At 42.0% G+C, this 11953-nt stretch overlaps 1 non-coding gene across 1 annotated transcript; it reads right to left on the bottom strand.

The window, feature by feature from the left end:
• Positions 1–10999: 10999 nt before the first annotated feature.
• On the bottom strand, positions 11000–11071 carry Trnah-gug (transfer RNA histidin (anticodon GUG)). Its single transcript has one exon. It is a non-coding gene; the product is annotated as a tRNA-His (tRNA).
• Between the last annotated feature and the right edge of the window lie 882 nt (positions 11072–11953).

Below are 11953 nucleotides of genomic sequence, written 5' to 3'. Positions count from 1 at the left end.
CGGCTTCTGGCCTGCTGCCTTGAAAATGTTTGAAAATATCGTTGAAGTTCAGCTCTCACATGCTGCAGAAACTGAAATGTCTCTAAAAAAAATAATCACCCTAAAAATACAAAGAAAACAAATTCTGAACTCTGTAGCCCGTCATGTTGCAATGTCATGGTGAACCCAGATTCAATTTCGAGTCCACGTGTATGGTGTGATAAATCTGTGTCGAACGAAGCCTTCAGTACTGGCAGCACTACAGGTCCTCTTCTCGTGGGAGGCCTCAAGATGGTCTGACGCTTGCTTCTTTGAATGCAATTTGTTCAAAGCACGGATAGCTACACGAATGCACTGCCGGAGCAGGGATTCAATCCTGTGTGAGACTGTTCAACTCACATGCAATGATCGTTATGATTGCGATACGTGTAACACTCGCCTTGAACGAGTGCTCGCTCTTGGGTCCATTTGTCATGAAAGAGTTAAGGTCACCTGCCGATTAGCTGATGCCCTGAATGTCAATAAGTTGTTCAAGTCTTGTTTCTCGATTTCTCAGAAAGGACTGCGATGTTCGAGAGGTGAGTCCTCCCGTTCACTGCGGGGGAGTTCTAGCTATCTGTGAGGGGTTTGGCTGGGGTGGGTGGTCAATCTGTTGAACACGTTGACATTCAGTGAGTTAACAAAACACACGGAGATGACCGTCCAGTGAGAATGCGAATGCGAATGTTTTATTCATAATAGGCCATAGCCCCTCATGAAGGGGGTGGTGTGAAAACATTGAATCAATCGTACATCACATTTAACACTGTGAAACGCCTTATACAAATATATTGCAAAATGTTTGACAACATTCTCATTCACAGATGCTAATAGCAGTGCAAGTTTGAAAACAGAAGGTTGTCACCCGTCCAGTGAGAGCAGTGATGAAAGTCGTGACACGCTAACGAAATGAGCGATGGCCAGAGACACCGGTGTGGAATTTGTCCTTGTCTGTTTTCATGGCGCTATATTGGGGACACGAAGGTCTGAGGAATTTCGTCCTTCGCGCGCAGAAGCTGCATCCAACACCTCCCCATTCATAACATGTTTCGGGGCTGACACGCCACTGCATGGGTGTGGCTGTGAGTGGCGGGATTTCGCTGCTGACAAGTGCGTGAAAGTTATTCCTCTGAGACGGGAAATTACGCAGGAAAACACACACACACGTGCACACACACACACACACACACACACACACACACACTCTCTCTCTCTCTCTCTCTCACACACACACACACACACACACACACACACACACACACATAAACACACACACACTCACTCACACACACTCATTCACTCACTCTCTCTCTCTCTCTCTCTCTCTCTCACACACACACACACACACACGCACACACACACACACACACACACACACACACACACACACACGAAACAATTTGATACTGATCATCAGTTCAGACACGTACATTTGAATTGTTCGCATGCATGAAAAGCAACAAACTCAAGAAAATGCTGACATAGACACACAAATATGCATCTATGATAATCATGAGGGGGTGGAGGAGGGGAGGAAAAAGAGGGAGAGAAGCTTGGGAATTATGAAACTGTTTTTAGTGTATTGCACTTAAATCGGCAAGAAAGGAATTAATGAATTCTATAGGAATATCCACTTTATTAGATGAAGCACGCCCCCTCCCTCCGCTCCCACCTGCCCCCCACCCCTCCCCCCACCCACCAAAAATAAATAAATAAATAGAAATAATAAAAGAAAGAAAGAAAAAAAGAACAAGAAAAAAAATATCACATACGAAACACAAAACAACCCCGGGCAGATTTCAAATGGGGTACTTTCTCCACTGTACCTTTTTCTTTTTGCCCCGGCAAAACGAGTGTCTAAGCTGCCCGCCCTCTGCCTAATAGCTTCCTGTCGGGGAGACGAGGGACTCTTTTGAAGCTGCCACAGCGTTGGAACAGTGGTAAGGACTACTACATGCCAATAGGGTTAAAGTGGTAATGAGAAAATAGATAAATAAATGAAAGAAAAAAAAAGATTAAAAAATTATAATGTCGACTTCATCAATTCTTATTTTGCGAAGAAATAAACGAATGGTCAGGATAACTGTCGAATTAAACTCCAGATGCTTCATGACGAAAAACTAATACAACAACAACAATGACAATGGAAACAAAAACTTTTTTTTTTTTTTTTTTTTTTTTTTTTTTAAAGATACCTCTGAGATCAACATATATGTGTCAGCCAAGTTTCAAGACAACCCTCTTTCCCCTGTTTCAAAACGCGTACGTTAACCATCGGCAGATTACAGAAACACAAATATTATATCCAACATTTACTGCCTCAGCACATACACAATTACCAAGTGGTCAATCACAACATTCGGTTTCATCTTCTGAGTCCGTTAAGGTCTATGTTTTGAATATTTACAGCGTCTGTAGTTAAAATTAAGCGTTGAGATTTTCCTGTCGACTTGTGCAGACCTGCTGGTGCCAGTTGCATTGCTTGGTTCTAACTTTTTGACAGTTACACGTGACTAAATGCCTACGTTGACCGAGCTACGCCATGGGTCAGTTCCATACAACACACAGTTAGTAGCTGGTTACGACCATACTAGGCTCTTCCGTCCGAGCAATGCAACTGGCTCCAGAAGCCCCGAACTTCATCCGCGTCTCTGAATCGGGAAATGCACGTTGAGGACATGTAATATGTCAGCTTCGATATGCAAACACTAACATGACCAGCATATCACCCCAACCGTCCTTGACAATGTAGCATGCCAAATCTGCGGAATGAACACAAATCATACACGTTATCAAAATTCCAGTAGCAAAAAAAAAAAAAAAAAAAAAAAAAAAGGAGTCGTAGCATATGAAATAGAAAGGCAGCAGAAAAAAAGCATCGCTCTGAAAACTAAGCGTTGCTACCTAGACGTTTCTCCTAAAAACCGATCATTACCAAAAAAAACAACAAAAAAACAAAACAAAACAACAACAACAACAAAAAACAACAGAAATGAAAGCACTCTAAAGTTAATATTACCCACGACCGCAGAAGGACTTAGAAATATTTGTCACTGAGAAAATAACGTCGCACACTTTCTAAAAGTGATATTCATATTGAAAGCATGTGTCGACGGCGCGTGCTCTTTCGGAGGACACGAATCTTAACCATCCACACGAGCGACACAGGGTCTCACAGTCCTATACACGGCACAGGATTCCGCTTTGGTTTAGCACTGGCTCTGTTCTGCAGCCAGAAAAAAGCCGGGGGCCGTCAGATGTCCGGGACAAAACACAACTCTGCACTCGGCCCGCTGCTCTCTGATCTTTGGAGCCGCTTCTTTCCCTCCCCCTCCCCCTCCCCCACAGGTACTGGGAGGGCTTTCTGATCCTTCCGGGGAGAAAAAAAAGAAATTATATATAAAGTGTGTGTGTGTGTGTGTGTGTGACAAAACTGGATGCGTATAAAATACTACAAAGCAATGAAGGGTAAATATATATATACACACAGCGTTTTGTTTGTGTCAGTATATAATGCTTGGATTACGCTGCAGTTGAGCTGTGACATTACTTGGACCTCCCTACAGCTTCCTTTGACGGTTTTTGTTTTGTGGGAGGCGGGGAGGTGTGGGGGGGTAATGAGGGGAGAGTCATTAGTTTGTGATGTTTTTTTCGCGTTGAGAGTGGGAAAATCATTACATAGTAAGGGAAGCGTCTTGTACACGTGTGTGTTGTGGGATTCATATCCCTCCCCCGACCCCACCGCCCACCCACCTCCACCCCTTTTCTCCCCCTGTATCACTAGGTTACTAGGTTGGCTTTCAATGACTAACCAGCGCGTTGGGTTTATGAGTATATCAGACATCTCATGCCGCCTGCACCCTCACCCTTTAATCGAAAAAAAAAAAAAAGAGAGAGAGAGAAAAGAAGGTGTATCGTACATGAATCAGTCCGCATATGCACGCTTTGACACCACCTTGAAGCTGATTGGTGGAACTCAGATCCGCTATGTATGGGCGTTGGCAAGGTTCTTGAGGCTATGGGCCAGCACTTCCACTGATGGCGGCTAACATTTGCGGTGTGGGAATCTCGAAATGAGTGCATGCCTATTTTTTGTGACACGTGGTTGCTGTTAACTCTGTTTGCTGGTCCGGGTAGGGGCGAATCCCGCTGGAGGGGGTCACCAGTTGTAGCGTCAGTGAAGACAGGCCGCCGCCCCTTGTTCCTTGAAAGGACCGAACAACGGCGAACACAACCAATTGATGTCAGATGACAACACCACGTGGCTTGTTCAAAGAGCTCTGACGACCAACACATGAGAACAATTTTACGACACAGTCTGAGAACAAAACAAATGGTTATCTCACAGTGCCCTGACAAACGTATGAGAAGAAGAAGAATACTCCATTATCCTACCCACCCACCCATCCCCCTCCCACCAGTAACAGCAGACATCTGTTGATACTGACGACTTTTGCATGTGGACAACATGACCTTACATGTGGATGCGGAAGGGGTTGTTAAACTCTAGTGTATCAATCCTTCCCTGCAAGTTCCATGCCTGCAAACAACTTCACGTTATGGACGAATGCTGGCCGGTACTTATGTTATTTGGTTGTCGCATCCATTGCCCCAGGGGGCGAAACTCATGAAGGAGTTACAGATGATTTCTGAAATTGATTCCCTTGTTACAGACGGTAAAGACTTTTACCACACTCTCCTGTTTTTCCAGTTTCTCATCCTTAAAACCAGCGATAGCACTGACACTTTGTGGACCTGCCGAGGACATATTCTGTTTGTACGCATATATATATATATACTTTGTGGACCTGCCGAGGACATATTCTGTTTGTACGCATATATATACTTTGTGGACCTGGCGAGGACATATTCTGTTTGTACGCATATATATACTTTGTGGACCTGCCGAGGACATATATATGCGTACAAACAGAATATGTCCTCGGCAGGTCTACAAAGTGTCAGTGCTATCGCTGGTTTTAGGGATGAGAATATATATATATATATATATATATATATATATGAACTGTCTTTCTAGACTAGCTTTTTCAAAATGCGTACAAGACTGTAGGCACATTCAATTTTGAAAAATGCACAGACATGACATGCCCATGGATGTAACAATAAACTCTGCCCAACACTCGGCTTATATCACAGATTGACATAAGTTTTACATTTGGGCCAACAGCAAAGTGAGAGCTGTATTATCAATGGTTTCTCCAGTCAATGGGGAAACCATTTACAGCTTAGTCTTTTTGTGAAGGACTATGACTCTCAAAACTAGGAGGCAAAATTGCACTGGCTCTTAGTGCTGCAGCCTTGTGGGCTAGTTGGCCTTTGGGAACCATCCAAACGCCGACTGTCCTAAAACCCTCTTGGCCGAGAGAGTGGGGATGTACTTGGGCAAGACACTTCTCCACTATAATCAAATTCTAGCCCAAATAGTCGGAACAGCAGTTGCCTCCTCTGCCGTTCTGATGGTCATAGTCGGACACGACTGACTATCATATATATATATAACAATAAACTGATGCCCCGTTATCAGAATGCTAACAGCGCACATACATGAACACACGACCGTAACAAAAGACTTGTCCGTGGCAAAATTCTGTAGAAAAAAAAATCCATTATAATTACAATAGAAAATATGTGTATTTGATGAATCGCAAACAGTAAAAAAAAGGTGTGACGGAGCACTGTGAAACACGCGCCACACTGAACGCTCGCCGACGGGGAAAGCAAGCCAAATTTCACGGAGAGAAATCTGTTGTGACACCAAAGTGTTATCAAGTCCGAACCAATACAAGCGTATCCACATGACAAACGTGCGCCTTTTTTCCCCCCCCCCCTTCCCACTCGCCGTGGAAAACACTCTGACCGTGTATGTAGCTGGCAAACTACCTCTGAGCCATCGTGGCGGACGAAACTCAAGCCCATTAACGATTCGACAAAAGAGGTGTCAGCGGTCACTGAGTGAAAAAGAGGGAATCCCGAGAGAGAGAGGGGGAGAGGGAGGGAAGGAGGGAGGGGGGTAGGGATGACAGAGAGATGACTGATCGCCAGGAGGGACTGACAGACCGGCGGGGTGGGGGGGGGGGGGGGGGTTAAAAAAAAAAAAGGAAAGACGACAGCCGGAAGGGGGAGGGTGGAGGGTGACGGAGACTGGGAAAGGGAGGGATAGGAATGACAGAAGAAGAAGAAGTAGAAGAGAGAGGAAGAGAGAGAGAGAGGGAGGGAAGAGAGAGAGGGTGGGGGGGAAGAGAGAGAAGAGAGAGAGAGGGGTGGGGAGGAGGATTGCAAAGAAGGAGAGAACAAAAACACGTAAAGAAGCAAAATCAGAGAGGGTGGGAGGGAAGCGAGAGAGAGAGAGGGAGAGAGAGGGTGGGAGGGAAGAGAGAGAGAGGGGTGGGTGGGAGGGAAGAGATAGAAGGACAGATAGAGAGAGACGGTGGGAGGCAAGAGAGAGAGAGGATGGGAGGGGGAACAGAGAGAGAGAGACAGACAGACAGAGACAGAGGCACAGAGAGAGATAGAGGTGTGATACATGGCACACAGTAAAAACAGACGTCAGCTCCGCCCCCGCCTCCGCACCCCGCCCTCTGTGCCTTGCCGCCATCCCCAGGGGGGGCGGGGAGGGGGGGTAGAGGCGGGGCGTTAAGCCCCCCAAGCCTCCCCAAAGCCGCCCCACATCAAAGGCCCGGCACTGACAAAGCTGCTACAACGATTACTCACATCGGATCGTCAGCCGTACGCACCACCCCGCCTCCTGTACCTCCCTCTTGGCTCGGCAGGTGGCGCCAGGGGGTAGGAGCGAGGGATGGAGGGGGCTGGGGGCTAGGGAAGGTGTGTGTGTGTGTGGGGGGGGGGGGTAAGGGGGGGGGCGGATAGGGTGTGGTGGTGGTGGTGGTGGTTGTGTGAAATACAGTAATTAGCCTTTCTTCTTTTGGTAGGGGCTGGGGGTGGGGGGGATACATCCCGGTTCCTGCGTGATTGGAACCGGACACGTTATCTCTTTATCATTATTGTTATTATTATTCGTTGTGTTATAATAATCGCGTGCTAATTGGTAAAAAGTATATTATATCCAGACTGCTCAGTAACGATGATGTGTATTGTCTTGCACAGTTTTTTGATGATGATGATGGTAAAGTTCTTTCATATGTACACTTCAAAGAAAAATGTGATTTGCCCATTGGTTTCCTTACTTATGCTGGATATAAATCAACAAAAAACGAATTAGTTAAAAAGCATATTATTCATGTGGATAGCGATAGACACACAAATACTTCGTTCTGCTTAAAACACTTGTTTCTGTTTCTAAAGGCTCAAGACCATATTATTTGTATTTGTATTTGTATTCCTTTTCATCACAACAGATTTCTCTGTGTGAAATTCGGGCTGGGGAGAGTGCGTCGCTACACTACAGCGCCACCCTTTTTTTTGTATTTTTTCCTGTGTACAGTTTTATTTGTTTTTCCTATCGAAGTGGATTTTTCTACAGAATTATACCAGGAACAACCCTTTTGTTGCCGTGGGTTCTTTTACATGCGCTAAGTGCATGCTGCACACGGGACCACGGTTTATCGTCTCATCCGAATGACTAGCGTCCAGACCACCACTGAAGGTCTAGTGGAAGGGGAGAAAACATCGGCAGCTGAGCCGTGATTCGAACCAGCGCGCTCAGATTCTCTCGCTTGCTAGGCGGACGCGTTACCTCTAGGCCATCACTTCACATCACTTAAGGCAATAACTTATTATGTGCTGATTGAAAATGATATGAAACCAAAATGTTGTGATAAATGGGACTGAAAGCTTTTGATGCATCATAACTGGAAATCTTGTTTTGTGCATGCACACAAGATAGTTGAAGTGAAACTGACATGGTTTCAGCTGAAAATGATTCTCAGATGTTTATGTACAAAATTTGTTTTAAAAGAGATTGGTGTTACTGATAATAACAACTGTAGTTTTTGTAGAGAACACAAAGACAGTATTGATCGTGCTTTTTGGAAATGCAATCATGTGCAAATATTTTGGAACGCTGTAACGGACTTGATAAAAGAGAGATGTTGAAACGCAGGAGATTTAAAGTTAACAGAATCACTTGTGTTATTTGGATATGATGTCACAATAACAACTGATGCTGTTTTGTGTTTGATAATATTGTTTGCAAATTATTACTTATATTTGTGCAAAATTAAGGACAGCTTTCCACAAATATCAGTTTATTTTTTAACATATTAAAAACTCGATGTAGAATTGAAGAATATAATGCATATATTAACTTTAACCATGCCATTTTCTCTGCCAGATGGCTGCCTTACAAATTATTGATCACAAATGATTAGTCACCTGTTCATGATTAACGAAAATTAACCACCCATATTTAATTTCTTTTTATTGATATTCGTAAGAAATGATTGTGATGTTCACATGTGAACATACTCTGAGATACTTGACATTTTGTATTCCTTGACAGCTTGTGTAACATCTTAAGAAATGAATGATAATACTCCATGATGATAACCAATCTATGTACAATCCAGCTGCTTGGCTGTTTCTGTCTGTCAGTCTATTTAATGTTGTTTGTTTTTTTTTCTGTTCTTTTTTTCTTAATAAATGTCCATTAAGATGTTTTTGTTGTAAAATGTCAACCTATCAAAATGGAATTTAAAACATGTTAATTTTTTTTTTTTTTAATCATTTTGTGGATGCTGGACAATCAATGAACATTTAAAAATAGATTATCTTGTCGGTTGCATTTATCATTTTATTTTATTTCATTTCATTTCATTTCATTTTACTTCATTTTAGTTTATTTTACTGGTTCTTTTACCATAAACGAAAGTATTGGATTCCTATGTTTTAGAGCGGAAGTCATAATCTTAATGGCTTAACGAATTATTGTCGCTTTTTAGTTTATCTATTATGTATTTATTATTTATATATGTTATTCATTTAATTATTCTTTATCCATTTGTTTATTTATCTATTTATTCTTGGTCACCCCCTGTTAACCGTTCTCATGTGGGTTCTTGCATCGATTTTCTATACCAATCACTTCAATGAATTGAATGTGTACATGGTATGTAGAAGGCCTTTGACAAAATCGTTTCAGAGTGGCACGAGGTATTTCTTGCACATGGTCCTGGGTCCTGAAACCAAAACAAAACAAAAAACAAACTGTGTATCTGTTGTTGTTGTTGTTTTTTTATCATAAAAAAAGCTTTATCACTACTACTGTTTTTACAAAAGCTGGGAATAGAAATGGGAGCTTTTCCACTGGTCTGTGACAGTTATAAACTCCTGTCTGATCACAGAGTTGGTCACATTATCTCCCCTCCCCATCACCCTATCCCCCCACTTCCCCCAACACACCCATCATACGTTATAAGTTATCTAAACAAATCGTGCGAATCCGCGTATGCACATGTTGAAACTGAAGAGAGAGAGAGAGAGAGAGAGAGAGAGAGAGAGAGAGAGAGAGAGAGAGAGAGAGAAGAAAAAAAGATACTCTTTTGGTGAAGCACTGGCTGATTTTTTTTTCAAGTAATGATATTTAAAAAAAAAAAAAAAAGAAAGGGGGATGAGGATGGTACTTATTAGAGTTGGGGGCTGGGAGGGGGGCCGGGGGTGGGGAATCTTTCTATTGGATAACTTTGTTCATGTGTGTAGTACACGTCCGCTAGTCGTACATACATTCCACGGCGTGACTAATGTTCTATTTCTGTTGCTGGGTTATAAACAATCATTTCAAACATTTGATAGAAAAACAATCCTTAGTCAATGCGTCCGGCAGAAGAACAATCACTGTGTATCGTTTCGGGGGAGGGCGGAACCTGCCTCCTGTCCGGGCGTCAACTTTCCTTTTTGTTTCTTCTTCTTCTTCTTCTCTTTTTTTTCTTTTTTCCCCCCAATAATTAATGTTGATCTAATTGTATATTTTTCGACGTATATGTATTATACTAAGAGGATTTCGATGATTATCCCACATATAGAATCCACACACTCACATCAGAGCAATCTAAATCTCAGAAAACTCAAAACACGTGTATAATGTTAAAATATTCACTGAAATTATCCATGAAAACCGAATATTCAGACAAAGAACTTAGTGTATTCGGAAGAATACTACTTTGAATACATTTAGAAACAATGTATTAATCGAAAACTGACATGTTATACAGAAAACAGAAAAAAAACAACGAAAAGAAAAAAAAACAAACAAAAAGAAACGAAAGAAAACAGAAGGAAAAAAAAAAGGGGGGGGGGGGGTTTGTGTGGTTTTTTTTTGTTTTTTTGGGGGGTGTTTTTTGTTTTGTTTTTTTGTTTTTTTTTTTTTTTTTTGCCAGTGAAGAAGGCGTGTGAAAGCACCAAAAAGACCCCCCCCCCAAAAAAAAAAACAACAAAAAAACAAAACAAAAACAAAACAAAACAACAACAACAAACAGACAAACAAAAAACAAAACATTCTGGTGCTCCATGACCTGCATGCAACTGAGGCCACAAAAAACAAAACAAAAACAAAAACAAACCAACAACCCACAAACAAACAAACAACAACAACAAAAACAAAAAAACCACCACCACCACCACCACCAACAACAACAACAAAGGCAACAACAGCAAAAAACATCAACATTGAAGCAACAATGCTGATTTCAACAACAGTAATAAAACTGACGACTTACAGCAGTATTATTCGACCGAAAGCATTCAAAAGAAAAGAAGAGAAGGAAAATTAATTTTTCGACAAAAATGTTAATAATGAAAGACACAGTCGAGTCTTTGGTACCAATAATCAGTGTCTGGACTTAAACTGAAAATCAAGTTGGTTTTTTTTTTTTCGTTTATTTCATATTTTTAAACACCTAAAATATGGTTTGCATTACCTGTTTAATGATACGCTATGACATGACAGTACAATATGTTTGGTAACAAATTCCAAGAAGATGGAAACGGGGGTGAAAAAAAAAAAAAATGCCGTGACCAGGATTCGAACCTGGGTTATCGCGGCCACAACGCGAGGTCCTAACCACTAGACTATCACGGCTCACAGTGGTTGGGGCTATTCTGTAGCTACTTGTAAATACTAATATTCATAGCAATATGCCATGTTCCGATGACATTCTAAAACTGCTACTTGCTTTTGTGGGTCAGAAAGTGAAACACGTCTGTGAGATTTATTTATAGCCGTGCACAAATACACACACGAACTACAATCCGTCGTAGATATTCGTCTCGTCAGTGGTTACCTCCCCAGACGAGACTCGCTTTCAAGTTTTCATACACTGACTTCAGTCGTCACCATCGAGCCAAAAACGTATTCTGTGTAGTGATAAGCGCTATGAGTTCAGTTCAGTTCAGTTACTCAAGAAGGCTTCACTGCGTTCGGACAAATCCATAATTATACGCTGCACCACATCTGTCAAGCAGATGCCTGACCAGCAGGGTAACCCAACGCGCTTAGTCAGGCCTTGAGGATAAAAAATAAAAGGTAAGCAGATAGATAATGAAATAAAATACAATTGCGAAACACACACACACACACACACACACACACACACACACACACACACACACACACACACACACACACACACACACAAAATAGCAACAACCAACAACAAAAACAGACAGAGAAATGAATAATTAAATAGATAAATAGATTATGAATAAATGAAATAAAATTAATGAACTTGATAACTTGAGTAAGTGAATAGAAAGTGAACGCATTGAACTGATAAAATGACAATACAATAACTATAATGAAAGGACAGTAATGATGATAGATAAACATATTAGCAAATAAATGTAAATAAACATCAGTACACACACACGGCATACACACACACGGCACACACACGGCGCGCGGGCGCGCGCGCGCGGCACACACCGTCACATACCGACGACACGACCGACACACACATGCCGC

This window comes from Babylonia areolata, chromosome 18, assembly GCF_041734735.1.
Source record: "Babylonia areolata isolate BAREFJ2019XMU chromosome 18, ASM4173473v1, whole genome shotgun sequence".
Classification (NCBI taxonomy): Eukaryota; Metazoa; Mollusca; class Gastropoda; order Neogastropoda; family Buccinidae; genus Babylonia; species Babylonia areolata.
This window is presented reverse-complemented; position numbering and strand designations above follow the sequence as displayed.